Source organism: Eutrema salsugineum, unplaced genomic scaffold, assembly GCF_000478725.1.
Source record: "Eutrema salsugineum unplaced genomic scaffold, Eutsalg1_0 scaffold_12, whole genome shotgun sequence".
NCBI lineage: Eukaryota > Viridiplantae > Streptophyta > Magnoliopsida > Brassicales > Brassicaceae > Eutrema > Eutrema salsugineum.
The window spans coordinates 4,296,665-4,322,597 of record NW_006256895.1 but is presented as its reverse complement, the minus strand read 5'-3'; the positions used below and the strand labels follow the sequence as shown (position 1 = coordinate 4,322,597).

Genomic DNA, 25,933 nt, shown 5'->3' with positions numbered 1-25,933 from the left:
AAATTCCCAGAATCTAGATCTCAAGTGATTATCAAGGATTTAGCATAGAGAACAGCTGTTTAGAGAGATGAATCAATGAATCTAGCCCTAAGCACTCCTAATCTAACACTTTAGCACCCTAACCTACACATCTAGAACCTCATTAAGGTGACTACTCACTAATCATACTAATCTCTCTTAAACTTTTGCAAGTTGAGTAGATTAGCATGATTAATGATGAGAAATGGAGATGGAGATGATAGATTCAAAAGAAAACAGCTTTAAACACCCAGATCTCCTTAAACTCTCTTGATTAAACACTCAAATAAAGATATTTCTCTTCTTAATGGAGTCTTTTCACCAAAAAGGCAAGAGACCAAGGGAATAAAACTTAGTTCTCCCCCAAAAAACCCTAAAAAGTATTTATACCTTCTTAAAAACGAACCGGGTCAGCCCGGAACAAACCGGGTCCTGACCCGGCTTTAATGGATAAAGTGGGAATTACTGCGGGTCGGTCCAGTATGTCCCAGGTCGCACACCTAAGTCGCAGTAGATGAAGACTTGTCTTGTGAGGCTTGAATCACCTTGTCGGAGCCGCACGCCTATCTAGGAGTAAATTGCGAGTGTTTCTGCGGCATGGTCTCCTTCCTCTCCAACTCGCAGGGCTGAGCCGGTTTCTGGGGGATGTAGAAACTGTGCGGGTTGGTCTCTATTGCACTTAGGTCGCAGGCTCAAGTCGGAGTGAATTCCGAGTGATCGTGCGGCATAGATCCAGGCGCGGATGACTCGCATGCCTAAGTCGCACGATTGTGGACTTAGCATTTCTCTTGCTCGGGAGCTCCAGACCTCTTCCAGTGATAGTTTACCCGCACATTTCAACTCGCAGCATCAGCATTCAGGCGTTAATCTTCAGGCCTGCGGGTTAACCAAGTCGCAAGACCATCTCGCAGCATCCAGAGCAGCTTAGATCACTTCGCATTCCGGAGAGTGTAACTCCTGTGATACTTGTCCGAATTGAATGATTTCGGTTGCAGAAGACAGAGGACTCATTTATCTCCAACTTTTGTGAAGGAAGTTTCAGTGCTTGGGAGGTGGAAGGCTTCCTGGAGGGCACATCTTTGCAGTGCATGTATACGACCAGAGAGAGGCGTCTAGACATGTGTCCATTCCGGAGGCCGTATCTTCCTGCTCATAGATCCGAATTGAATGCTCTTGGACGTTCTGGAAAGAAAACTCAAATGTCTCTTATTCTCATGAAGGACCCGGAAGCTGAATCGGCCTGGAAGTGCACCGTCCTTCGCATCCTTCAGAACTGATCTGCTCGGTCCGGAATACCTGCGAGACAGGGGTTTCTTCCGACGAGCTTATCTCTCTGCTCACGCGTCCGAATTCTACGATTCCAATTGCTATGAGACCGTGCTTCAATGCTCTCCAACTTCTATGAAGGACCCGCCATCTGAATCGGACCGGAAGGCTCCCCGGACAGGTGATTTCTGAGACTCGTTCGCACCCGGAGATTTTGGCCGATATACTTAATTCGCGGTACGTGAAAATGGCCGGTAAAGCTTCCCGCGGTACATGAAAATGGCCGGTAAAACCTTCCTGGCCAGCGAGAATGGCCGATAACCTCCATAGACTCAAGTTTTCCACTTTTTCAAGCTCTGCTCACCATTCCACCTCCTGGATTCATCTTTTCAGCTCCATAATCACCTGATAGACACTCAAAACATGCAAAGACTCATTGGGACCTAATGCATCTCCTAAGTTCTAAAACAAACCCTAAGGACCTAAAATACATGAAATAAAACATGATTTGGAATGATTTATGCAACCTAAATGATGCAAATTATGAACATATCAAGGTGGTCCACCTCTAAGTAAGACCGTACCAGCATGAGATGTTCCTCAGGTAAAGCATCGTCTATGGGGACCTTTTCTTCAATCCTCAGCTTTGTCTACTTGCTTGACTTCTGGTGTTCATACACCTGAAAACAAAGACAGCACTTGAAACGTAATCAGTAAAACAAAAGAAAATGACTTGATCTCAAGAAGATCCAAAGTCCTAATGCTAGAATGAACTCTCCAATTGGCAACGGCGCCAAATTGATAGTAGGAATTTTTCAATCCTTGATCAATTCCTCAACTACTCATGTCATTGTAGCACTTGAGGTATCAATTCAAATGGAGAGATTCTAGACACTAAGACTATGAGGATCAATTCTTAATCCAAGTCTAATAAGCAGATGAGTTGGTAACCAAGATTATCTAAAAGCATATAATAAAACAAGCAAGAACAAACAGTAATTAAGAATTAAACAAGCAAGAGAAACTAAACAAACACTCAAATTCAAATAAAAAGAAAGCTAAACCTCTAGATGTGATCATTGATCAGGGTGCTTTAAATGTGAATTCATGATGCTAAGAAAACAATGCAACACTTGCAAATATTTAGTCTAGACTTCCAATTCAGATTAATTCATTCTCATGACAGAAATCCATTTGTTAATTACCAATTCAAGACTAATTCCCATTAGATGAATAAACAATCAACAAGCATAAGGGTCCAAGTCTAAAATGACCAGACAGCCTCTTTGTGCATCAAAATAAGAGCTAAGAAAGACTGAATCTTATACAGAAAGATAAAGCAAGCATCACATTATCTCAAATTCCAATTAACTTAGAACTCTAATATAGATTAATCCTCTCATGAAGGCACTAACCTCTACACTAATCCATTTTCAAACCAAATCATCATTTGTGAAATATGAATCAATGAGCATTAAGAAACAGTTCTAATATGTCATTCATGCATTTAACAATCATTCCCATGACATTAATGCATAAACCCTTAGTTAGCTTTCATTCAGGCATTTCATCAAACACTTTTGGTGCATGAAATGCCTATGAACCCAGATTTCACTTTCCCAAGGAAATCTGGCATTAGGAGCAGCTAACTAAGGAAATGGAATGAGAATCTAAACCCTAAACATGACCAATCAAACATCTAAGCACCCTAATCTACACACCTAGAAGTTTAAAAGATGACTACTCACTAATCATGAAGAACACATCTAATCTTTTGCAAGAGATGATGTTAATCATGATTAGAAGTAGAAATGAGATGATGAGATGATAAGAAACAGACTTGGAATGATCAAATCCCTTCAGATATCTCTTAATCAAAAACGTTTTACACTAAAAATGAAAGAAAACTAGAGAGAAAACTAAGTAGAAGATAACATGTCTAGGGTTTTTCTCCAAAAAGCTATATATACTAAGTGCTAATGAACCGGGTCAGCCCGGAACAAACCGGGTCCTGACCCGGCTTTAGTGGGTAAAGTGGAATTACTGCGGGTTGGTCCAGTGTCTCCCAGGTAGCATGCCCAAGTCGCAGTAAATGAAGAACTTGTCTTGTGAGACTTAAATCGCTTTGTCTTAGCCGCACGCCCAAGTAGGAGTGTTTTGCGAGTCTTGCTGCGGCTTAATCTTCTTCTTCTTCAACTCGCAGTACCAAGGAGGTTTCTGGGGAATGTACATGTGCGACTTGGTCATCCCTAGTCCCAGGTCGCAGGCTCAAGTCGGAGTAAATTGCGAATGATCATGCGGCTTGGTTCCAGTGTTTCCCAGGTAGCATGCCCAAGTCGCAGTATTGTGGACTTAGCAATTTTCTTGCTCGGGAGCCTCAGACCTCATCCATTGATAGCTTACCCGCACTTCTCAACTCGCAGCATCAATTTCCAGGCATTCGTCTTCAGGCTTGCGAGTTAACCAAGTCGCAAGACCATCTCGCAGCATTCAGAGCAGCTTGGACCACTTCGTATTCCGGAGAGTGTAACTTCTAAGATAATTGTCCGAATTGAGTGATTTTGGTTGCAGATGACAGAGGGCTCATTTATCCCCAACTTTGGTGAAGGAAACCTTGGTGCTTGAGAAGTGGAAGGCTTCCTGGAGGGCACATCTTTGCAGTGCATTTACACGACCAGAGAGAGGCGTCTAGACATGTGTCCATTCCGGAGACCGTATCTTCCTGCTCATAGCTCCGAATCGAATTCTCTTGGACGTTCTGGAAAGAAGACTCAATTGTCTCTGATTGTCATGCAGACCCCGGAAACTGAATCGGCCTGGAAGTACACCGTCCTTCGCATTCTTCAGAACTGATCTGCTTGGTCCGGAACAGCTGCGAGACAGGGGTTCCTTCCGACGAGCTTAACTCTCTGCTCACGCGTCCGAATTCCACGATTCTGCTTGCTATGAGACCGTGATCTAATCCTCTCCAACTTCAATGCAGCACCCGACATCTGAATCGGACCGGAAGTTTCCCCGGGCAGGCGATCATTCAGGAATATCGGATTGCTCTGGAATGAGTGCGAGACCTGTTCGTCTTACGATTACCATATCTTTCAGCTCCGTGTTCCAAATTCCTTGATTCCAACTGTTATGAACTCTTGACTCAATTATCTCCAACTTTTATGAAGACTCCGACAACTAAATCTGACCGGAAGGTTCCCCGGACAGGCGATTTCGGAAACGTGTCTGCACCCGGAGATTTTGGCCGAGAGACTTGACCGCGGTACGTGTTTTTGGCCGAGAAAGCTACCCGCGGGAAGGATTTTGGCCGAGAATCTTCGGCCATCAGTACATCATTTTGTCGAGAAACCCAATATTGCTCCTTTTCACCATTTTTGATCATTTCAACTCCATTTCTTCATCTGAATCACATCCTCCACTCCAAATAGGCTCCAAAAGCACCTGTTTAACACTCCAAACCATGCAAAACTCTCTTGGACCTAATGCAATCTCCTAAGTCCTAAAACAATGCCTAAAGACCTAAAATGCATGCAAATGAGACATGATTTGGACTAGAATATGTACATTAAATGATGCAATTTATGAATATATCACAAATCTCCACCCACAAGGTGTTTGATGAAATGCCTGAATGAAAGCTAACTAAGCGTTTATGCATTAATGCCATGGGAATGTTTGTTAATTGCATAAATGACATATTAGAACTGTTTCTTAATGCTCATTAGTTCATATTTCACAAATGGGAATTTGGTTTGAAAGTGGATTAGTGTAGAGATTAATGCCTTCATGAGAGGATTAGTCTAGGTTAGAGTTCTAAGTTGAAATGTTTGAGATCATGTGATTGCCTGCTATGTCTTTCTGTGTAAGATTTAGTCTTCTTGGTTGAGAGATTGTTTGGTCACTTATTAGGCTTGATGCATTATGCTTGTTGATTGCTTGATTATATCTAATGGTTGTTAGACTTGATTAAGTGATTAGCAAAGGGATTATTGTCATGGGAATGAATTAATCTGCTTTTGAAGTCTAGACTAAAGAGTAACTTGCATTGCATTATTGTTCTTAGCATCATGAATTGATATCTACAGCATCCTAATCAATGATCACATCTAGAGGTTTATCATTTATCATTTGCTTTATCACCACATTCTTGTTTAGCTTGCTTGCTTTGTTTAGTTCATTCATCATAGCTTGCTTGTTTCTTGTTTTATGCTTTTCTTGTTACTTTGTTCACACCAAAACTCATCTTTTATTCAGCTTGACTTAAGAACTTGTCACATAAACTAGTTTCTAGCAAACACACATTTGGATTGATACCCTTTGTACTACAAGTGACATAAGGGATTGATAACCCATCTAAGACCTGAAAAATCTTAGTTATCAATGCATTTTAGGTCTTTAGTTGTTGTTTTAGGGCTTAGGGGTTGCATTAGGTCCCAATGAGTCTTTGCATGGTTTGGAGTGTTTATCAGGTGTATTCGGAGCTATCTGGAGCTGAAAAGGTGAAACCAGGAAAAGAAATGGTGATCAAAGCTTTAAAAATGGTGAAAGCAGCCTTTTGGATGTTCTCGCCTCTAGCCTGTACTGCGGGAAGCTTTTTCTCGGCTATTCTCATGTACCGCAGGTGGATTTCTCGGCCAAAAAGCGTACCAGCTGTTCAAGTTTCTCGGCCAAAATTCCCGGGTGCTGATACATCTCTGAAATCGCCTAACGGAAGGTCTTTCCGAGCGATTCAGCCTCCAGGGTCTTCAGCAAAGATCAAGATAATGGAGTCTAGATCTCAGAACAGTTAGAAGCAATGAGGTTGGAGCACCAAGCTGAAAGATACCGCCACCAGAAGACAGATCTCTCTCTCATCCGTTCTGGAGCAATCCCATACGTCTGGAAAGATCGCCTGTCCGAGAAGTCTTAACGTCCGATTCAGATTACAGGGTCTTAAGAAAAATTGGAGATGATCAGGTCACGGATCCAGAACAGGTGGAATGATTTGATTTAAAGTCGGTAGCAGACAGTTAAGCTCACCGGAAGGCACACCTGTCTCGCTACAGTTTCAAGACCGGTCCGATGAATCACAGAGATTGCATGGGACGATGCCTTTCCATTCTGATTCAGTTGCCCGGGTCTTCATCAAGATTCTAGATCTTTAAGTGCTCTTTCCAGAACGTCTAAGATCATCCAGTTTGGAGCTATGTGCTGAAAGATACAGTCTCTGGAGTGAACACTGGTCCACGAGCTTCTTGTTGATCGTTTCAATGCATTGCAGAGATGAGCCGTCCGGGGAACCTTCCACTCCCCAAGACTGTATCTAGATTAGGAATGCTTAGGGCTAGATTCATTGATTTATCTCTCTAAACAGCTGTTCTATAGGCTAGATCCTTGCATATCACTTGAGATCTAGATTCTGGGAATTTCATGCACCAAAAGTGTTTGATGAAATTCCTGAAAGAGTTGTATTAGAGGTTTAAGCATTTGCTTCATGATGATGTCTTGTTATTTGCTTGAATGATCTTTTAGAACTGTTTCTTAATGCTCATTGATTCATATTTCACAAATGATAATTTAGTTTGAAAATGGATTAGTGTAGAGGTTAATGCCTTCATGAGAGGATTAATCTGGATTAGAGTTCTAAATCATTTGAATCATGTCTTATCATTGTCATTAGCATTCCTGGTTTAGCACCAAAGCACCCTAGCCAACTATCATATCTAGAATCTCATGCCCCCATCATCTCATTTTCATATCACTTGTCATTTGCTTAGTTCTTTTTTGATCATTTCTTTAGCTATTAATCTTGTTTTAAGTTCTTAGTTGTCATTAATCAATCAAATCCCCTACTTGTTTACCTCCTTTGTGCTACTTTGAAAAGGTGATTGATAGCCCTCTTGAATTGAGAAACTGATCACATAGCTTAGTGTCTATCACCAGATTATTGGATTGATAACCACTTTGTGCTACTTTGACAAGGGGATTGATAGCCCTAAAGACCAAAAAGTCTTGTCTATCAATTTCCAAAATACCATTGGGATGAACCTTATCTATATGTCCTGAACAAAGATCAGCTGTATAGAAGGTGTCTTGCTGAAGAGGAGATGCAACCTGTGTTGCAAGAGTGCCATGGATCAGCTTTTGGGGGTCACATGGGAGCATTCAAGACGGTTGCCAAGGTTCTTCAGAGTGGGTTATGGTGGCCTACTATGTTCAAGGACATTCAAAGGGTTGTTTCAGCATGTGATGCCTGTCAGAGGCATGGGAACATTTCATAGAGGAGTGAAATGCCTCAAAATCCAATATTTGAGGTTGAGGTTTTTGATTGTTGGGGAGTGGACTTCATGGGGCCATTCATCTCATCTTATGAGAATCAGTACATATTGGTGGCTGTGGACTATCTGTCCAAATGGGTTGAGGCTGTTGCTTCCCCCACCAATGATTCCATGGTGGTGGTCTGGTTGTTCAAGAACATAATCTTCCCAAGATTTGGAGTACCAAGGGTTGTAATTTCTGATGGAGGTTATCATTTTGTAAACAAAACCTTGGAGGGATTGCTGAGGAATGATAACATAGAGTTTTCAAGGCTCTAAATGAGGGGTTATCAATCCCTTTTCTCACTTTGCAGTAGAAAGGGTATCAATCCATCATGTGTAGACACTAAGATGCAGGATCAATTCTTAATTCAAGTCAAATGAGTGAGGTTTTGATGTTACTTCCACTAAACAAGCTTAAAACAAGAATTAAAGCTAATGATCAACTTAAACAAGCAAGTGAATAGACTAAATGAGATGAGAATGTATGTATGATGATGAGAAAGGTCTTAGACCTGATAGTGGATTAGGGTGCCTTTGGTACTAAACTAATGAGCTAATGAATCATGTAATCAAGCAAACCATTCAACTTAAACATCATTAACTAAGCTAATCCTCTTATGAAGGCATTAACTTCTATGCTAAAACAGTTTCCAACCTAATCATCATTAGTGAAACATGAGTTAACAAGCATTGAGAACCAGTTTAATCTGTCATTTAAGCATATAAACAATCATTCCCATGATGAATAATACTTAAACCTCCAACAACCTTGGTTCAGGCATTTCATCAAACACTTTTGGTGCATGAAATGCCCATAATCTAGACCACATATGATGTGTATGGATCTAGCATAGAGAACAAGTTGTAGAGAATGGAATATGAATGATCTAATCCCTAAGCTCACTAATCTAGCACCTAATCACCCTAATCTACATATCTAAGACCTTAATATGAGGATTACTCACTAATCATACTAATCTCTCTTAAACCTTTGCAAGTTGAGAAGATTGGCATGATTAATGATGAGAAATGGAGATGGAGAAGATGGATAATGATGGATTTACAGCTTTAAACACACAGATCTCTCAAACTCTCTTGATTAGAACCCTTAAAAATCGATATTACTCTTCTAAAAAGGGATTCTTTCACAAAAGAGTAAAATGACGAGTGTGCGAGTTGGTCAGGAGCTTCCCAAGTCGCATGCCCAAGTCGCACAGCCAAAGAAGCAGTCTTGTGAGCCTTAAGTCCTTCTCTTCAACCCGCATGACCAAGACGAAATCTGGGGAGAATATGTGTGCGATTTGGTCATCCTTTAGTCCCTAGTTGCATGCCTAACTCGCACAGGCCTAGAAAGAAGCTTCAGCGAGATAAAATCAGGTAAGCCAGGGCGCATTCCTCTCTCGTTGTAAATTGCGAGTCTTCATGCGGCTCAGTTCCCTTTGCTCTCTAGCTTGCACAACCATGTAGCACAGAACTTCAGAAATATGTGCGGGAAGGTCTTCGTTACTCCCAAGTCGCATGCTCAAGTCGGTGTAAATTGTGAGTCTTCATGTGGCTCAGTACACAGCTTGGCCAACTCGCATGCTCAAGTCGCACGCTTGTGGACTTAGTATTTATCTTGCTCGGGAACCTTTGACCTTACCCAGTGTTACCTTACTCGCACATCTCAACACGCAGCTTAATCCCCAAACATTAATCTCCAGGCATTGCGAGTTAACCAAGTCGCAAGACTATCTCACAGGCTTCAGGTCTCCTCGGACCACTTCACATTCGGGGGAGAGTAACTCCCAGAATATAGATCCGAATGGCGCGATTCCAACTTCGATGGAAAGAGCACTCAGATATCTTCAACTTTGGTGAAGGAACCTTCGGCGCTTGGGAAGTGGAAGGTTCCCCGGACGGCTCATCTTCGCAGTGCATCTAGACATGCGTCTATTCCGGAAACGTTATCTTCTTGCTCACAGATCCAAATTGAATGATCTAAAACGTTCTGGAAATAGGACTCAACTATCTCCAATCTTGATGAAGGCCTTGTAGATTGAATCGGTCTGGAAGTGCATCGTCCTTCGCAATCTTTGGAGCTCATCGGGTCGGTCCAAAACAGTAGCGAGACAGGCGTGCCTTCCGGTGAGCTTAACTCTCTGCTCACGCCTCCAAATCCTACGATTATACCTGCTATGGAACTATGATCCAATCCTATCCAACTTTGATGAAGCATCTGACAACTGAATCGGACCGGAAGGTTCTCCAGACAGGTGATCTTTCAGGCGTATCGGATCGGGAAAAGGGACAAAATCAACCCGAACTAAATTTGATGTGCCAAAAAAAATCTAAACTAAAATACGGTGTCAATTGCTATCTATACTATATAAAAATTCAAATTTACGATCTGAACTTTAATATATGGGTCAAAATCTATCTTGACCTTAGTCAACTGTTAAAAAATGCTGACGAGGCATGAGAGATTTTTGTTATTTAGTATACACATATCTATATATACAGATATATTTCTTTTTTGTCGATGGAATATATATATAAAAGCCTTCACCAACTCGGATAACTTGTTTTTATTTATTTAATGACAATGTTGTTTTTGTTTATAAACGAAAAAAAAAATTGATTTTAGAGGAAAAACAGATTTTTACCGTCACCTTCAGATATTGATTTTCAGAAAGAAAAATATATTGTTTGCGTGATTTTAGAGAAAAAAAAATAAACCAGAGAGTGAATGTCGAATATAGTTATGATATGTCTATATTTTAATAGATATTAAGTTGCTACTAAGTACACATGCCATCATTTACAATATAAATGTTACACATTTATTATATTTTAATATTATTTTTTACAAACTAATTTCTTATTTAAAATATATACTTTTATATTGAACATATAATACATAGTCTTAAGATACACACGTATTGATTTTGAAAATAATTAAAGGATACAAATTAAAAAAAAAATCAAGTTATCCAAGTCGGTGACGGCTTTTATATATATTTTTGCCATCTGTATATATAGATATGCGTGTACTAAATAACAAAAATCTCTCATGGCTCAGTTGGTTCACGTGCTTGTCTATGGTGCTCTGCTTCTCAGGTTCGAATCCAAGGAACAACATTTTTTTTGATTTTTCATCCAACCAAAACGGTGTCGTTTTTAGTAAGCTGACGTGTCTCTTGCCATGTCATACTCCGTCAAGCCTCGTCAGCACTTTTTAACAGTTGACTAAAGTCAAGATAGATTTTGACCCATATATTAAAGTTCAGATCGTAAATTTGAATTTTTATATAGTACAGATAGCAATTGGCACCGTATTTTAGTTTAGATTTTTTTTGGCACATCAAATTTAGTTCGGGTTGATTTTGGCCCTTTTCCCTGTCGGATTGCTCCGGAATGGATGCGAGATGGGTCTGTCTTCCGGTGACCGTATCTTTCATCTCAGTGTTCCAAATGCCCTGATTCGAAATGTCCTGGGTTCTTGACTCAATTATCTCCAACTTTTCTGAAGACCATGTAAGCTGAATCGGCTGGCAAGATCTTCCAGTGACGCGATTTCAGAGTTGTATCTGCACCTGGAATTTTTGGCCGAGAAATTTGAACAGTGGTACGTGTTCTGGCCGAGAGGTTCACCGGCGGTACGCGAAAAACGCCGAGAAAAGCTTCTTGCAGTACGTGAAAATCGCCAAGAACCTCCAAAAACCCATTTTCACCATCTTTCAAGCTCTGGTCACCGTTTCTCTTCCTGGTTTCACCTTTCCGACCCCAAATGGCTCCAAATACACCTGATAAACACTCCAAACATGCAAAGACTCACCTAATGCAACTCCTAAGTCCTAAAACAACACCTAAGGACCTAATATGCATGAGAAATAACATGATTTGGAATGAAATATACAACCTAAATGAAGCAAATTATGAATATATCAACTCCCCCACACTTGTCATTTGCTTGTCCTCAAGCAAAAAGAGCAAATGAGAAAAAGAGGTTGGATGCATTGGGAGTTCATATTCCTTAATGAGAGAGTGTATCACTAAAAGAGTTCAAGGCTCACTGATCTTTTGCTGAGCTCTAAACCCTGAAGTGCCTGGCTCCTCCCAGTTGTAATCATCAAAATGATATCTGTTTCCACCATACCGTTTTTGAGGTGGAGGCAGACCTTCATCTCCAGCACCAGCATCACTAGCGGCAGCAGCTTCAGCGGTTGCTTTCTTTTCCTTGTTAGCTTCTTCTCTGCAAACCTTCTTGTATTTGAGGATTGGTGGATAAGTGTGGACATTGTACATCTCTTCCTTCAACAAGTAGAAGTGAAAGTTCCTGTTTACTTGGACTGTGATGATGGAGGGATTGGGCAGGAGAGTTTGGACTGGCTCATCAATGAAGGACTTGAAGTTGTAAACCAGCTTGGCTCCAATTCTTCCTTGAAAGAAACCGATCTTACACAAATGAGCTTCATTAATCAGGTCAAACCTTTCCTTGTTCTCCTTGAACATGTACCGTCTTGCCTTCAAGATCTTTGTTACAACCCAACCATGGGCCAGCTTTGCATCCTTTTTTGTTGAACCCCAAATGCACTCCTTGTAGAACATCAAAGACCTTGCTAATAGAGAGGCAAGGCAAGGTGTGTAAGCATATCCTTCATAGGGCTTCCAATCTTCATAAGTTGGCATCAACTGTTTTAGCCCCACACCAAGGACATTCAGATCACCTTTATGAACTCTCCCAACATCAAGCTTGAAGAAGAAGCTGTGAGAGAGGATCTTGTGGACATATCTCAGCACTGGATTTCTTATCCCATAGGACTTAGCTGCTCCAGCTGTGTACTTCCCAGAAGCTATTGATCTCCATAAAGCTTAAACGTCTTCCTTTCTAAGACCGATCTGGTTAAAGAGAGGTATGTTTTTAGGCGCAGAAAACCCAAATATCTCATTCAATTCCTTGACTGGCACTCTGTAGGCCTTTCCTTTCACCGTAAACTCCATGTATCCAAGACCATCCCCTTGAAGAATCCTTGAATTCCTTGGGTAGTACATAAAAGCATCAAAAGAAGCCAAGAACTCTTGAGACTCCTCTTCATATGCGATCTCTCTCAGCTCGAAGAGTGATTCAATGCCCATGTTCCCAAGCAAAGTTTTGACATCCTCAAAGATACCAATCTTCTTCAAAAAGTCCACATCAGGGAACCTCCCTTGCTGGATCCCCATTTGCTGAAACTTAGCCAGATAATCATGTGTTTCTGGTGTAGTTTTCTTGATCCTCTTGGGTGCCTCTTCAATTGCACCTTGGGAACTTCCAGCTGAGCTGCTTGAACCACTCTCAGTTTGTTCATCTTCAGATAACACAGCCAGCTGTTTTCCTTTCTTCTTTGAATTAGAAGCAGCCACCAAAACCTTCTCCTCATTCCTTGTGCTTTTTGGCTCTTGTTCACTCCGTCTTTGCTTTTTGCCCTTCTTGATGCCTTGGCCATTTCCTTTTGGCTTTGAAGATCCTGAGACCAAGCCCTTGTCTTTGGGTGCAAGACCTTTGTTCATGCGGGCTAGAGCATTGGTTCTCTCAGTCATCTGCAAAAGATTTTCTCAGAAACAAGTTCGCACAAGATCAAGTTGACAAAGTTCTCAAAAATTTTGAAAAATTGTTGCAAAAATCGATTTCTAAAGCACATGAACAAGTTTCTCAAGCCATGCATCAGTCCAATGAATTCATAACAATGCAAAACAAAAGTGCAAAGCAAAGACTCAGCAAGAAACAGGTTCATCACTTTTTCAAGAAAAATCGATTTTTCCATGAATTATTTTGCAACAATTTTCAAAATTCAAAAACAGTGAATCACCAAGAAAGAGCTCTGTTTTCATTGATAATCTAGCACCCTAGCATTTATAAAAATAATTCCAAGGTCTAAGATAACCTATTAAAATCGATTCCATACTTTGAAGTTCAAAAATCACCATTTAAGAACATTGAAAAAGATGAATTTTAACAGAGTGAATACCCTGGGATTATGATGAAAACGAGTTCAAAATGCTTTCAGGATGAGGTTAACAACTCCAAAACGAGCTCAGAGCACTTTGAATCAACGAATTTGGTGAAGAAATGAGAGAGTTGTGATGAAAACAATGGAGAGAAATGGGGTTAGAGAGCAAACTCGTGTTTTTGGTGAGGAAGAGAGAGTGTGGGACTTGGCACAGCCTTTGGACTGGTGGTCAATAGATCCACTTTGACCAGTCAAGGCTTTGACCTGTCCTTTTTGTCGACCAGACTCCTTTTTCCTCCTTTTTTGCGCCTTGGACCCGGTCTTTCTCATCCCGCATGACCGACTCGGTGTAAACCGCGAATATGTGTGCGACTTGGGAAGTTCTCATACCGTCCCGGATGACCAAGTCGCACACAAAACTCTTCTGAGAGCTTCGTCCTTTCCCATAGTCCTGCAAACTGGCGTGACCTTCTGATGACACGCAAGCCCGTCTCGGTGTTTTTAGCGAATGTTTCTGCGACTTGGTGCCTGGTGATGACTGTCTCGCACGCCCAGGTCGCACAGAAATCTCCTTTGCATGACCTGAAACCTTCTCTCATGCTGCGACCTGGCTGGTCCATCAACTCACCCGCATTTCCAACCCGGTGTATATTGCGAGCTTTCGTGCGGCCTGGTCTTCTTTGTATCCAACTCGCATGACCAGGTCGCACGTTCTGAACCTTAGACAATATGTTTGCTTCTTCTCAGTGTGCGGCCTGGCTCCCTCTTTGAACCAACTCGCATTCCCAGGTCGGTGTGAAATGCGAATGTTCGTGCGACCTAGGATCTCCTTAGTCTTACCCGCAAGCCCATCTCGCACCTCTTTAACACTTAGACGCCACAGGTTCTTTCTCCGGGTGTGCGACTTAGGCTGCTCTCGGACCATCTCGCATTGACCAGGTCGGTGTAAAATGCGACCGTTTGTGCGGCCTGGTCTTCCTCGGTTTAAGCCGCACGCCCAAGTCGCAGTTTTTGACACTTAGGCGTTTTTGGGTCCTTCTTTTGGTGTGCGGCCTAGGTCCTTCACTAACCATCTCACATGACCAACTCAGTGCAAATTGCGAGTGGTCGTGCGGCCTGGCCTTCTTGCATCTAACCCGCAGGACCAAGTCGCACATTTTAGCCCTTAGACTTCCTGGCCATTTTCCCACCGTGTGCGACTCGATCTTCTTGGCTTGTCTCGCACGCCCAAGCCGGTGTATTTTGCGAACATCAGTGCGGCCTGGTCTCACGTGCATCCAACTCGCAGACCCAACTCGCCCGTTTTGACACTTAGAATTTTCTTGCTCAAATCTCCTGCTGCCAGGTGAATGCCCCGCAGACCCAAGTAGGACTAAACTGCGAGTTCTTATGCAAGTTGGTCGTTTAAGTTTTCATGCCTTAAACTCTTCTCTCAGCCTTCTCACATGCCCCAATTCACTTTGTTCCTGAGCCATAGCCTCCAAAAATCACCTGGAACCTGAGAACAACTCAGAAAACCCATTAAAAGATCCTAAAACATAAAAGAAAGAAAAGAAATCAAAAGAACTATGTACAAAGGATAAGCTTGGGGTGTCTCCCAAGAGCACTTTCTTTAAAGTCTCTAAGTTTGACTTTGATACTAAGTTTATTCTGATGGTGGATCAAGAAGGGGAACTGATGTAGCTTCCTCCTTCCTTTGTGACACCAGGTAGTGCTTGATCCTTTGCCCATTTACTACAAATTCTTGACCATCCTTTCCGTCTAACACAACAGCTCCATATGACCTGACCTCAAGAATCTTAAAGGGACCAGACCATCTAGACTTAAGTTTTCCAGGAAATAGCTTAAGCCTAGAGTTGAACAGCAACACCAGATCACCTTCCTTGAACTCCCTTTTCAGAATCTTTTGATCATGTATAGCTTTGGTCTTTTCTTTATAAATCTTGGAGCTCTCAAAAGCCTTCAATCTGATCTCCTCAAGCTCATGGAGTTGAATTATCCTTTTCTCTTGAGCTGTTTTGATATCAAACTTAAGCAACTTCACAGCCCATAGTGCCTTGTACTCCAGCTCAACAGGAAGGTGGCAGCTCTTCCCATATAGCAGATTGAAAGGAGATGTCCCAATTGGATTCTTAAAGGCTGTTCTATAAGCCCACAATGCATCATCAAGCCTTTTGCTCCACTATTTTCTGCTTGAGCTAACAGTCCTCTCAAAATGGCCTTAATTTGTCTATTAGACACTTCAACCTGGCCACTAGTCTGAGGATGATAAGGAGTAGCTACCTTAACTTTGGTTTTTGTTTCACTCCATGCTTCTTCAGCAATCCTTCCAAGGTCTTGTTCACAACGTGAGAACCTCCATCAGAAATAACAACCCTGAGTATTCCAAATCTTGGGAAGATTATGTTCTTGAACTACCTGACCACTACCTTGGCATCATTGGTAGGGGAAGCAATGTCCTCAACCCACCTGGACACATAGTCCACAGCCACTAATATGTACTGATTCCCATAAGATGAGATGAAAGGCCCCATAAAGTCCACTCCCCAACAATCAAAAACTTCAACCTCTAGTATTGGATTTTAAGGCATCTCACTCCTCTTTGAAATGTTCCCATGCCTCTGACAGGCATCACATTCTGAAACAACCCTCTGAGCGTCCTTGAACATAGTAGGCCACCAAAACCCACTCTGAAGAGCCTTGGCCACAGTCTTGAATGCTCCCATGTGACCCCCAAAAGCTGAACCATGGCAGTCTTGCAACACAGGTTGCATCTCTTCTTCAGCAAGACACCTTCTATACAGCTGATCTTTATTCAGGACATACTGTTAAGGTTCATCCCAATGGTATCTTTGGACATCTCTGAAGAACTTCTTTCTGTGGTAAGAATCAAGTTCTGGTGGTTCCACTCCACAAGCAAGAAAGTTTACAATATCAGCAAACCAGGGCATTCTCTTCTCTTGGATGTTATCCACTTCGTCAAACTCCAAATACGAGTTGAGCACCATTAATGATTCCTCAGGGAGATAGTCATTAAGAGGGACTTCAGAGTCCACTCTTAACCTAGAGAGATTGTCTGCAGTTCCATTTTCTATACCCTTCTTGTCTTGTACTTCCATATCAAACTCCTGAGCAATCTTTGTGACTCATCAGATCGGTCTCGAAACTGTCGTGAGACAGGTGTATCTTCCGGTGAGCTTAACTCTCATCTCACGACTCCAAATCCAATTATTCGACCTGTTCTGGGATCGTGACTCGATCATATCCAACTTTGGTGAAAGGTTCGGGTTCAGATGACGTCGGCAAGGGCTCCGTTCCACCGGTTCTTTAATGCGTGTTGCTTTGGTCCTTTACCCGCTCCAAGACATATACTGCTTCTTATTGCCGTAACTTTCAGCTCCAAACTGCAATTAGGACGATCTAAAGTGTTCTGGAAACTAGACTCGACGCTATTGATTCTTTATGCAGACTCCGGAGGCTGAATCCTGGTTAAAATCCTCCTTCTCAGGTGATCAAGTTGAGGGATTGTCGGCTCCATAACACTTGTCCGAGTCTGATGCACATCAGGTGATGGTCTCTCCATGGCTTTTGTCCCAATTCCTCCCAATTATCTCCAAATGACCTGTAAACACTCCAAAAGTGCAAAACTCTCTAGGACCTAATGCAATTCCTAACTAAAGACAAAAGCAAAGACAAATATATGTAAAACTACCTAAATGTATGCATGAGACTCAATATTTGGACAAAAATGCAATCCTAAACATGACAAAATATGAGTATATCATTTTGGCACCACATGGACTGGTGAAACCCATCTAGAGTCTGAGATTGGGTAATTATCCCAGTGCTCTGTGGATGACATTGACTCTTCTTCTTAGTGAATCCTATGAGTGCATAGGGAGGGTGAGATACCCTTTATATCATCTAGAGAGTAGCCAATGGCTCCCCTATGTTTCCTCAACTCTTCTAACAACCTATGCTCTTGGTCCTCTAAGAGCATATCATTGATAATGACAGGATAAGACTCATTGAGACCTAAGAAAGAATACCTGAGCCCCTTGGGAAGAGGTTTGAGTTCCAGCTGAGGTGCCTTGGACTCATCCCAATCAGCACTGAAGCTGTCTTGCTCACACGGCCCAGCATGCTCCTTGACCTTAGATACCACGGCCATGACTTCTTGAACTGCTCATTGGCTTGAGTTTGAGCCTCTGATATCCAGGACTTCAGGGCCACTTTGTTCCAGTTCCAAAACCTTGCCTCAGGACCAAGTTCTCTTGCATTTTCCAAATACAGCTTGTACCCTTCACTTTTCTCTGCTAAGAACCCATTGTCTCGTTGTTCTTGGGTTAAAGCAACTTGAAGAGGATCATCTGTATTCAGTTCCTCAGGCAACTCATCAGCCAGGTTATCCATGGTCTCTACATAGAAGCATTGTCCTTCTATGGTGGGCTTCTTCATCATTTCATTGATATCAAACTTCTGCCTTTCAGAACCAAGTTGAAGCTCAATGATGCCACCTCTCACATCAATAATTGCTCCTGCTGTGGCCAAGAATGGCCTGCCCAAAATAAGAGGATGAACTGGTTCCTCATCCATCTCTAGCACAACAAAATCAGTTGGAACATCAAAACCACTTATCTTAACAGGCAGATTTTCCAACATTCCAACAGGTAACCTAACTGATTTGTCTGCAAGGACAAGAGAGATCCTAGCAGGTTTTAACACTCTATATCCAAGCTTCCTTTCTATGGAGAATGGCATTAAGCTGACAGATTGTCCCAGATCACAAAGTCATCCAGAAAAGAGTAGAGGCCCTATAGCACAAGGGAGTGTGAAGCTCCTTGGATCAGTCAACTTTCTGGGAATGGAATTTCTCTGAATGATGTCACTGCATTCATGACTCAATACCACCATACCTTGAAGCTTTTTAGTTTTGTTCAGAATAGCATCTTTTAAGAACTTACCCAATTTTGGCATCATTAGAAAATGCATCAATGAGAGGCATTGTGAGCGGTGTCTCATTGAGAGCCTTCTCAAATACAGCTCTTGCCTTGTCTACAAGCTGCTTCTTGAATCTCCCTGGGAATGGGAGCTTGGGTTGGTATGGAGGTGGTGGAACATATAGCTTTTCTGGTTCAAGTTCCTTTTCCATCTCTTTACCCTTTTCTTTCCTTGATCTTTCAGCTACTTGATCTTCTTTTAAGGCTGCCTCCCCCTCAGTTTGATCATTGTCCTCAATGATCACATTGTTGTGCTCAATACCAGATAGCTCTTTGCCACTTCTCAGTGTAATGGCTTTAGCATACTCTTTGGGGTTGGGTTCAGGCTTACCAGGTAGTTGGCCTTGGTTTCTTGAGCTAGAGGTCTGATTTTGCTTCAATTCCTTGATGTCCTGCTGCATAGATGCATACTGACTTGCAAACACTTGTTGACCCTGAAGCAGCTGTTGTGGAATCCCAACCATATCTGAACCCATCTGTGGCTGCTGGTGAACAGGTGCTGACTGAAACTGATGCTGAACCGGTGCCTGCTGCTGGAACTTTGGTAGACCAAACCCTGGTGGTGCCTTTGGCTGCTGCTGTGAACTGAAACCAGAACTCTGAAGTGGTTGCTGATGCTGATTGTAACCCTGATTCTGAGCAAACTGATTATTTGGTTGAAAAGACCCTTGAAAGTTGTTCTTGGGAACAAAGTTCTGTGGAGCTTGAGAGGTAGGGTAGACCTGGTCTTGTGGGTTTGCTACAATGGGATTCCTGTAAGAGATGTTCTGATTGGCATTGGCATATTGATATCTTCTGAACCTCTGATTCCCAATATAGTTTAGCTCCTCCTGTGTAAGACCTTCTTCATTGATGTTCTCAAAGCATTAAGAAGGTTCTTCATACTCTCCTACAAAGTGCATTGGCTTTTGAGTGGCCAATAACACCTTGTCCATCTTGCTTTCAAGTGTTTTAAAGTCCTTCTCAAACCTTTGATCCCTGCTTGAACTCTCACTCCTATTGGCTCTATCAAAGTCTTCTCCATATGTATCATTGCTCATTGCTAAGTTCTCAACCAGCTCTAAAGCAGCATGAATCTCCTTCCCCAGAAAGTTTCCATTGGAGGCAGTATCCAGCTGGTTCCTAATCTTGGGAAGAGCCCCTATATAAAGTGTGCTGAGAAGAGAAGCTTCACTAAACCCATGGTTTGGGCATTGGTTAGTGTAGCTCCTGAATCTCTCATATGCTTCACCAAAACTCTCATTGATGTGTTGAGTGAAGCTAGAGATTTGGTTTCTCAGTTTGGCTGTTCTGGAGGTGGAGAAGAACTTAGATAGAAATGCCTGCTTGCATTGCTCCCAGGTTTGAATGGAGCCTCTTGGGAGATTTTTCTCCCTTTGGTGTGCATTGTCACCAAGGCTGAAGGGGAATAATCTGAGCTTGAAACTATCCTCAGATACTCCATTTATCTTTGTCAAGTCACACACTTTATCAAATTGATCCAAGTGTTCCAAGGGATCTTCCATTGCCAATCCATGGAACTTGGAGTTTTGGACCATATTCAGCAAAGATGCCTTGACTTCAAAATTGTTGTTTTGCACAAGTGGTGCTTGAATTCCAGCTCCATACTGATGAGCATTGGCCCTGTCATTCTCTCCAACATAGACCTGTGGCTGCTCAAATCTCCTTGGTTGGTTTTGGAAGGGCTGTTGCTGGTGAGCCTGTTGTCTTTGCTGTACATTGACATGTTGCCTTTGCTGATGAGCTGGAGCTTGTCCCTGGTGGATATAAGCTTGCTGTTGATGCTCCTGTTCCTGCTAAGCATTATCCTGATGGAACCCTTGACCAGCTCCATTACCGGCTGCATTACCAACTCCATTACCCTGCTGCACCTGAGCCTGTTGCTCCTGAGCCGGTTGCTCAATGTCAACTACATGCTGTCTTTGATCTTCCATATCAGCCTGATCAGTCTGTGTTCCACGCCTATCTCTTCTCCTTCTTGAACCAAAGAGATTAATGTTGTCGTTTAAGGGGAAAGGTGGACCACAACTTCTTGATCTGGACCTGGTGTTCATGCACCTGAAACTCACAACCAGAACTTGAAAGAAATTAGAAAACACAAAAGAAAATGCTTGATCTCAACAAATGACACAATCTTAATGCTATCATACTTTAGCAACGGCGCCAATTGATAACTGGAGTTTTCAAGGCTCTAAATGAGGGGTTATCAATCCCTTTTGTCACTTTGCAGTACAAAGGGTATCAATCCATCATGTGTAGACACTAAGATGCAGGATCAGTTCTTAATTCAAACCAAATGAGTGAGGTTTTGATGTAACTTCCACTAAACAAGCTTAAAACAAGAATTAAAGCTAATGATCAACTTAAACAAGCAAGTGACTAGACTAAATGAGATGAGAATGTATGTATGATGATGAGAAAGGTCTTAGACATGATAGTGGATTAGGGTGCCTTTGGTACTAAACTAATGAGCTAATGAATAATGTAATCAAACAAACCATTCAACTTAAACATCATTAACTAAGCTAATCCTCTCATGAAGGCATTAACTTCTATGCTAAAACAGTTTCCAACCTAATCATCATTAGTGAAACATGAGTTAACAAGCATTGAGAACCAGTTTAATCTGTCATTTAAGCATATAAAAAATCATTCCCATGATGAATAATACTTAAACCTCTAACAACCTTGGTTCAGGCATTTCATCAAACACTTTTGGTGCATGAAATGCCCAAAATCTACACCACATATGATGTGTATGGATCTAGCATATAGAACAGGTTGTAGAGAATGGAATATGAATGATCTGATCTCTAAGCTCACTAATCTAGCACCTAAGCACCCTAATCTACATATCTAAGACCTTAATATGAGGATTACTCACTAACCATACTAATCTCACTTAACCCTTTGCAAGTTGAGAAGATTGGCATGATTAATGATGAGAAATGGAGATGGAAAAGATGGATAATGATGGATTTGCAGCTTTAAACACACAGATCTCTCAAACTCTCATGATTAGAACCCTTAAAAATCGATATTACTCTTCTAAAAAGGGAGTCTTTCACAAAAGAGGCAAGAAACCAAAGGAATGAAGCTTAAGTCCTTGGGGCAAAACCCTAAAAAACTATATAGAGGTCTTAAAACGAACCGGGTCAGCCCAGAACAAACCGGGTCCTGACCCGGCTTCAATGGGTAAAATGACGAGTGTGCGAGTTGGTCAGGAGCTTCCCAAGTTGCATGCCCAAGTCGCACAGCCAAAGAAGGAGTCTTGTGAGCCTTAAGTCCTTCCGTCTCAGCCGCATGCCCATCTAGGTGTGTTCTGCGAGTCTTCGTGCGATTCAGTCTTCCTTCTCTTCAACTCGCATGACCAAGACAAAATCTGGGGAGAATATGTGTGCGAGTTGGTCATCCTTTAGTCCCAAGTCGCATGCCTAACTCGCACAGGCCTAGAAAGAAGCTTCAGCGAGGTAGAATCAGGTAAGCCAGGGCGCATTCCTCTCTCAGTGTAAATTGTGAGTCTTCATGCGGCTCAGTTCCCTTTTCTCCCTAGCTCGCACAACCATGTAGCACAGAACTTCAGAAATATGTGTGGGACGGTCTTCATTACTCCCAAGTCGCATGCTCAAGTCGGTGTAAATTGCGAGTCTTCATGCGGCTCAGTTCACAGCTTGGCCAACTCGCATGCTCAGGTGGCACGCTTGGGGACTTAGTATTTTTCTTGCTCGGGAACCTCTGACCTTACCCAGTGTTACCTTACTCACAGACACGCAGCTCAATCCCCAGATTTTAATCTCCAGGCATTGCGAGTTAACCAAGTCGCAAGACTATCTCGCAGGCTTCAGGTCTCCTCGGATCACTTCACATTCGGGGGAGAGTAACTCCCAGAATATAGATCCGAATGGCGCGATTCCAACTTCAGTGGAAAGAGCACTCAGATATCTTCAAATATGGTGAAGAAACCTTCGGCGCTTGTTAAGTGGAAGGTTCCCCGGACGGCTCATCTTTGCAGTGCATCGACACATCAGAAAGAGGGTTCTAGACATGCGTCCATTCCGGAAACGTTATCTTCTTGCTCAAAGTTCCAAATTGAATGATCTCAAACTTTCTGGAAAGAGGACTCAATTATCTCCAATCTTGATGAAGGCGTTGTAGATTGAATCGGTCTGGAAGTGCATCGTCCTTCGTAATCTTGGGAGCTCCAAAACGGTAGCGAGAAAGGCGTGCCTTCCGGTGAGCTTAAATCTCTGCTCACGCCTCCAAATCCTACGATTCTACCTGCTCTGGAACCATGATCCAGTCCTCTCCAACTTTGATGAAGCACTCGACAGCTGAATCTGACCATAAGCTTCCCCGGAGAGGTGATCCTTGAGGCGTATCGGATTGCTCCGGAATGGATGCGAGATGGGTCTGTCTTCCGATGACCGTATCTTTCATCTCAGTGCTCCAAATGCCCTGATTCGAACTGTCCTGGGTTCTTGGCTCAATTATCTCCAACTTTTCTGAAGACCCTGTAAGCTGAATCGGCTGGCAAGATCTTTCAGTGATGCGATTTCGGAGTTGTATCTGCACCCGGAATTTTTGGCCGAGAAACTTGAACAGCGATACGTGTTTTGGCCGAGAGGTTCACCCGCGGTACGCAAAAAACGCTGAGAAAAGCTTCCTGCGTTACGTGAAAATCGCCGAGAACCTTCAAAAACCCATTTTCACCATCTTTCAAGCTCTGGTCACCGTTTCTCTTCCTGGTTTCACCTTTTCGACCCCAAATGGCTCCAAATACACCTGATAAACACTCCAAACATGCAAAGACTCATTGAGACCTAATGCAACTCCTAAGTCCTAAAACAACACCTAAAGACCTAATATGCATGAGAAATAACATGATTTGGAATGAAATATACAACTTAAATGATGCAAATTATGAACATCTCAAGGAAGCATGGAGTGAAACATAAGGTAGCTACTCCTTATCATCCTCAAACTAGTGGCCAGGTTGAAGTGTCTAATAGACCAATTAAGGCCATTCTTGAGAGGACTGTTAGCTCAAGAAGAAAAGATTGGAGCAAAAGGCTGGATGAAGAATTGTGGGCTTATAGAACAGCCTTTAAGACTTCAATTGGGACATCTCCTTTCAATATGCTGTATGGGAAGAGCTGCCACCTTCCTGTTGAGCTGGAGTACAAGGAATTTTGGGCTGTGAAGTTTCTGAACTTTGATATCAAAACAGCTCAAGAGAAAAGAATAATTCAACTCCATGAACTTGAAGAGATCAGGTTGAAATGAATAAAGGCTTTTGAGAGCTCCAAGATCTATAAAGAAAAGACCAAAGATCTACATGATCAAAGGATTTCGAAAAGGGAGTTCAAGGAAGGTGATTTGGTGTTGCTGTTCAACTCTAGGCTTAAGTTATTTCTTGGAAAACTTAAGTCTAGATGGTCTGGTCCCTTTAAGATGCTTAAAGTTAGGCCATATGGAGCTGTTGTGTTAGAAGGTAAAGATGGTAAAGAGTTTGTGGTCAATGGCCAAAGGATCAAACACTACCTAGTCTCACAAAGGAAGGAGGAAGCTACATCAGTTCACCTTCTTGATCCACCATGAGCATAAACTTGGTATCAAAGTCAAACTTAGAGACTTTAAACAAAGTGCTCTTGGGAGACACTCCAAGCTTATCCTTTGTAAATATGTTTTTGATCTTTTCTTTTTATGTTTTAGGATGTTTTGATGGGTTTGTTTAGTGTTTACAGGTCACTGGTTTGAGTTTGGCCTCATGAAACAGTTGCAAGATGCAAGGAAGTGGAGAGAGAAACAAAGGAGTTATGTTCAGACTTTGCCATGGTGGCCGGCCACGGTCAGAAATCAAGCGTGGCAAGCTGTTTGGATAAAGCCACGAGGAGGAGTCACGGTTCAAAACCACACCGTGGCAAGTTTGCACAACCTTCGGGATTTGCCACGGTCAGGACCGCGGGTCTGACACCGGCCGTGGCAAAGAAGACTTTGGACGGCACAAGCTTCGGGGAATGACTCGGTCGGCTGGCACAAGAGATGATGTAGACCGTGGCACTTGTTTGGTCAAAGAAGCATGATTCGGGAAATGCCGCGGGGCGCTTGACACGGTCGGTCTAGACCGTGTCAAAGTTGTTTTAGTCGATGTTTCTTTTATCGGGTGCAAAGGTTCGGCGTTTGACGCGGGAAGGATGCCACGGTCGATCCAGACCGTGTCAGATGTGCTTTAGCCGGCTTAAATCACTATCGAGCTGGCACGGGGAGAATGACACGGTCAGCCTCAGATCGTGTCAACACATTTCAGTTGGGAGATTCTTATTCGGAGATCGCCACGGGAAAATGACACGGGACGCTCCATGCCGCGGCAAAAACGAGCAGGTCTTCGTGTTTTGACACGGAATGGTGACACAGTCACCCAGGCGTGATATGTTCATAATTTGCATCATTTAGGTTGTATATTTCATTCCAAATCATATGTTATTCGCTGCATTTTAACTTCATATCTTATTTGGAGTTGAAAAGATGAATCCAGGAAGAGAAATGGTGATCAAGGCTTGAAAGATGGTGAAAATGGGTTTGGAGGTTCTCGGCCATTCTCGCGTACCGCAGGAAGGTTTTTCTCGGCCATTCGCATGTACCGCGGGTGGATTCCTCGGCCAAAACGTATACCGGCTAGTTAAGTTTTCGGCCAAAATTCCGAAATTGCCTGTCCGGGGAACCTTCCGGTCCGATTCAGCTGTCGGGTGCTTCACCAAAGTTGGAGAAGATTGGATCATGGTTCCAGTGGAATCATAGGATTTGGAGGCGTGAGCAGAGAGTTAAGCTCGTCGGAAGGAACCCCTGTCTCGCTGCCGTTTTGGATCGACCCGATGAGCTCCGACGAATTCGATGGACGGTGCACTTCCAGACCGATTCAGTTTACACGGCCTTCATCAGAATCCGAGATATTTGAGTCCTCTTTCCAGAATGTCTGAGATCATTCAATTCGCAGCTATGAGCAAGAAGATAACGTTTTCGGAATGGACACATGTCTAGAAGCCTCTTTCTGATCGTGTCAATGCACTGCGAAGATGAGCCCTCCAGGAAACCTTCCACTTCCCAAGAACCGAAGGTTCCTTCACCAAAGTTGAGATGTCTGAGTCCTCTATCCTCTGAAACTGGAATCACACCATTCGGACCAGTACCCTAGAAGTTATGCTTCCCGGAACGCGAAGTGGTCCGAGGAGCCCTGAACGCTGCGAGATTGATAATCCTTATCAAAGCTTAAATTATGCTAAGGGAAAGATGGCACGGTGGAATGCCACGGTCCACATCTGACCGTGGCACCTGATTGCAGTTCTTCGGGGTTTGACACGATCTTCATGCCACGGCC

At 42.7% G+C, this 25,933-nt stretch overlaps 1 non-coding gene and 1 pseudogene across 1 annotated transcript; one reads left to right on the top strand and one right to left on the bottom strand.

Annotated features, from left to right (window-relative positions):
- LOC112089121 overlaps window positions 1-25,933 on the bottom strand; it is a 112,674-nt pseudogene that overhangs the window by 47,533 nt on the left and 39,208 nt on the right.
- Window positions 19,735-19,841, top strand: LOC112089464. The gene has a single exon (XR_002901102.1). It is a non-coding gene; the product is annotated as a small nucleolar RNA R71 (small nucleolar RNA).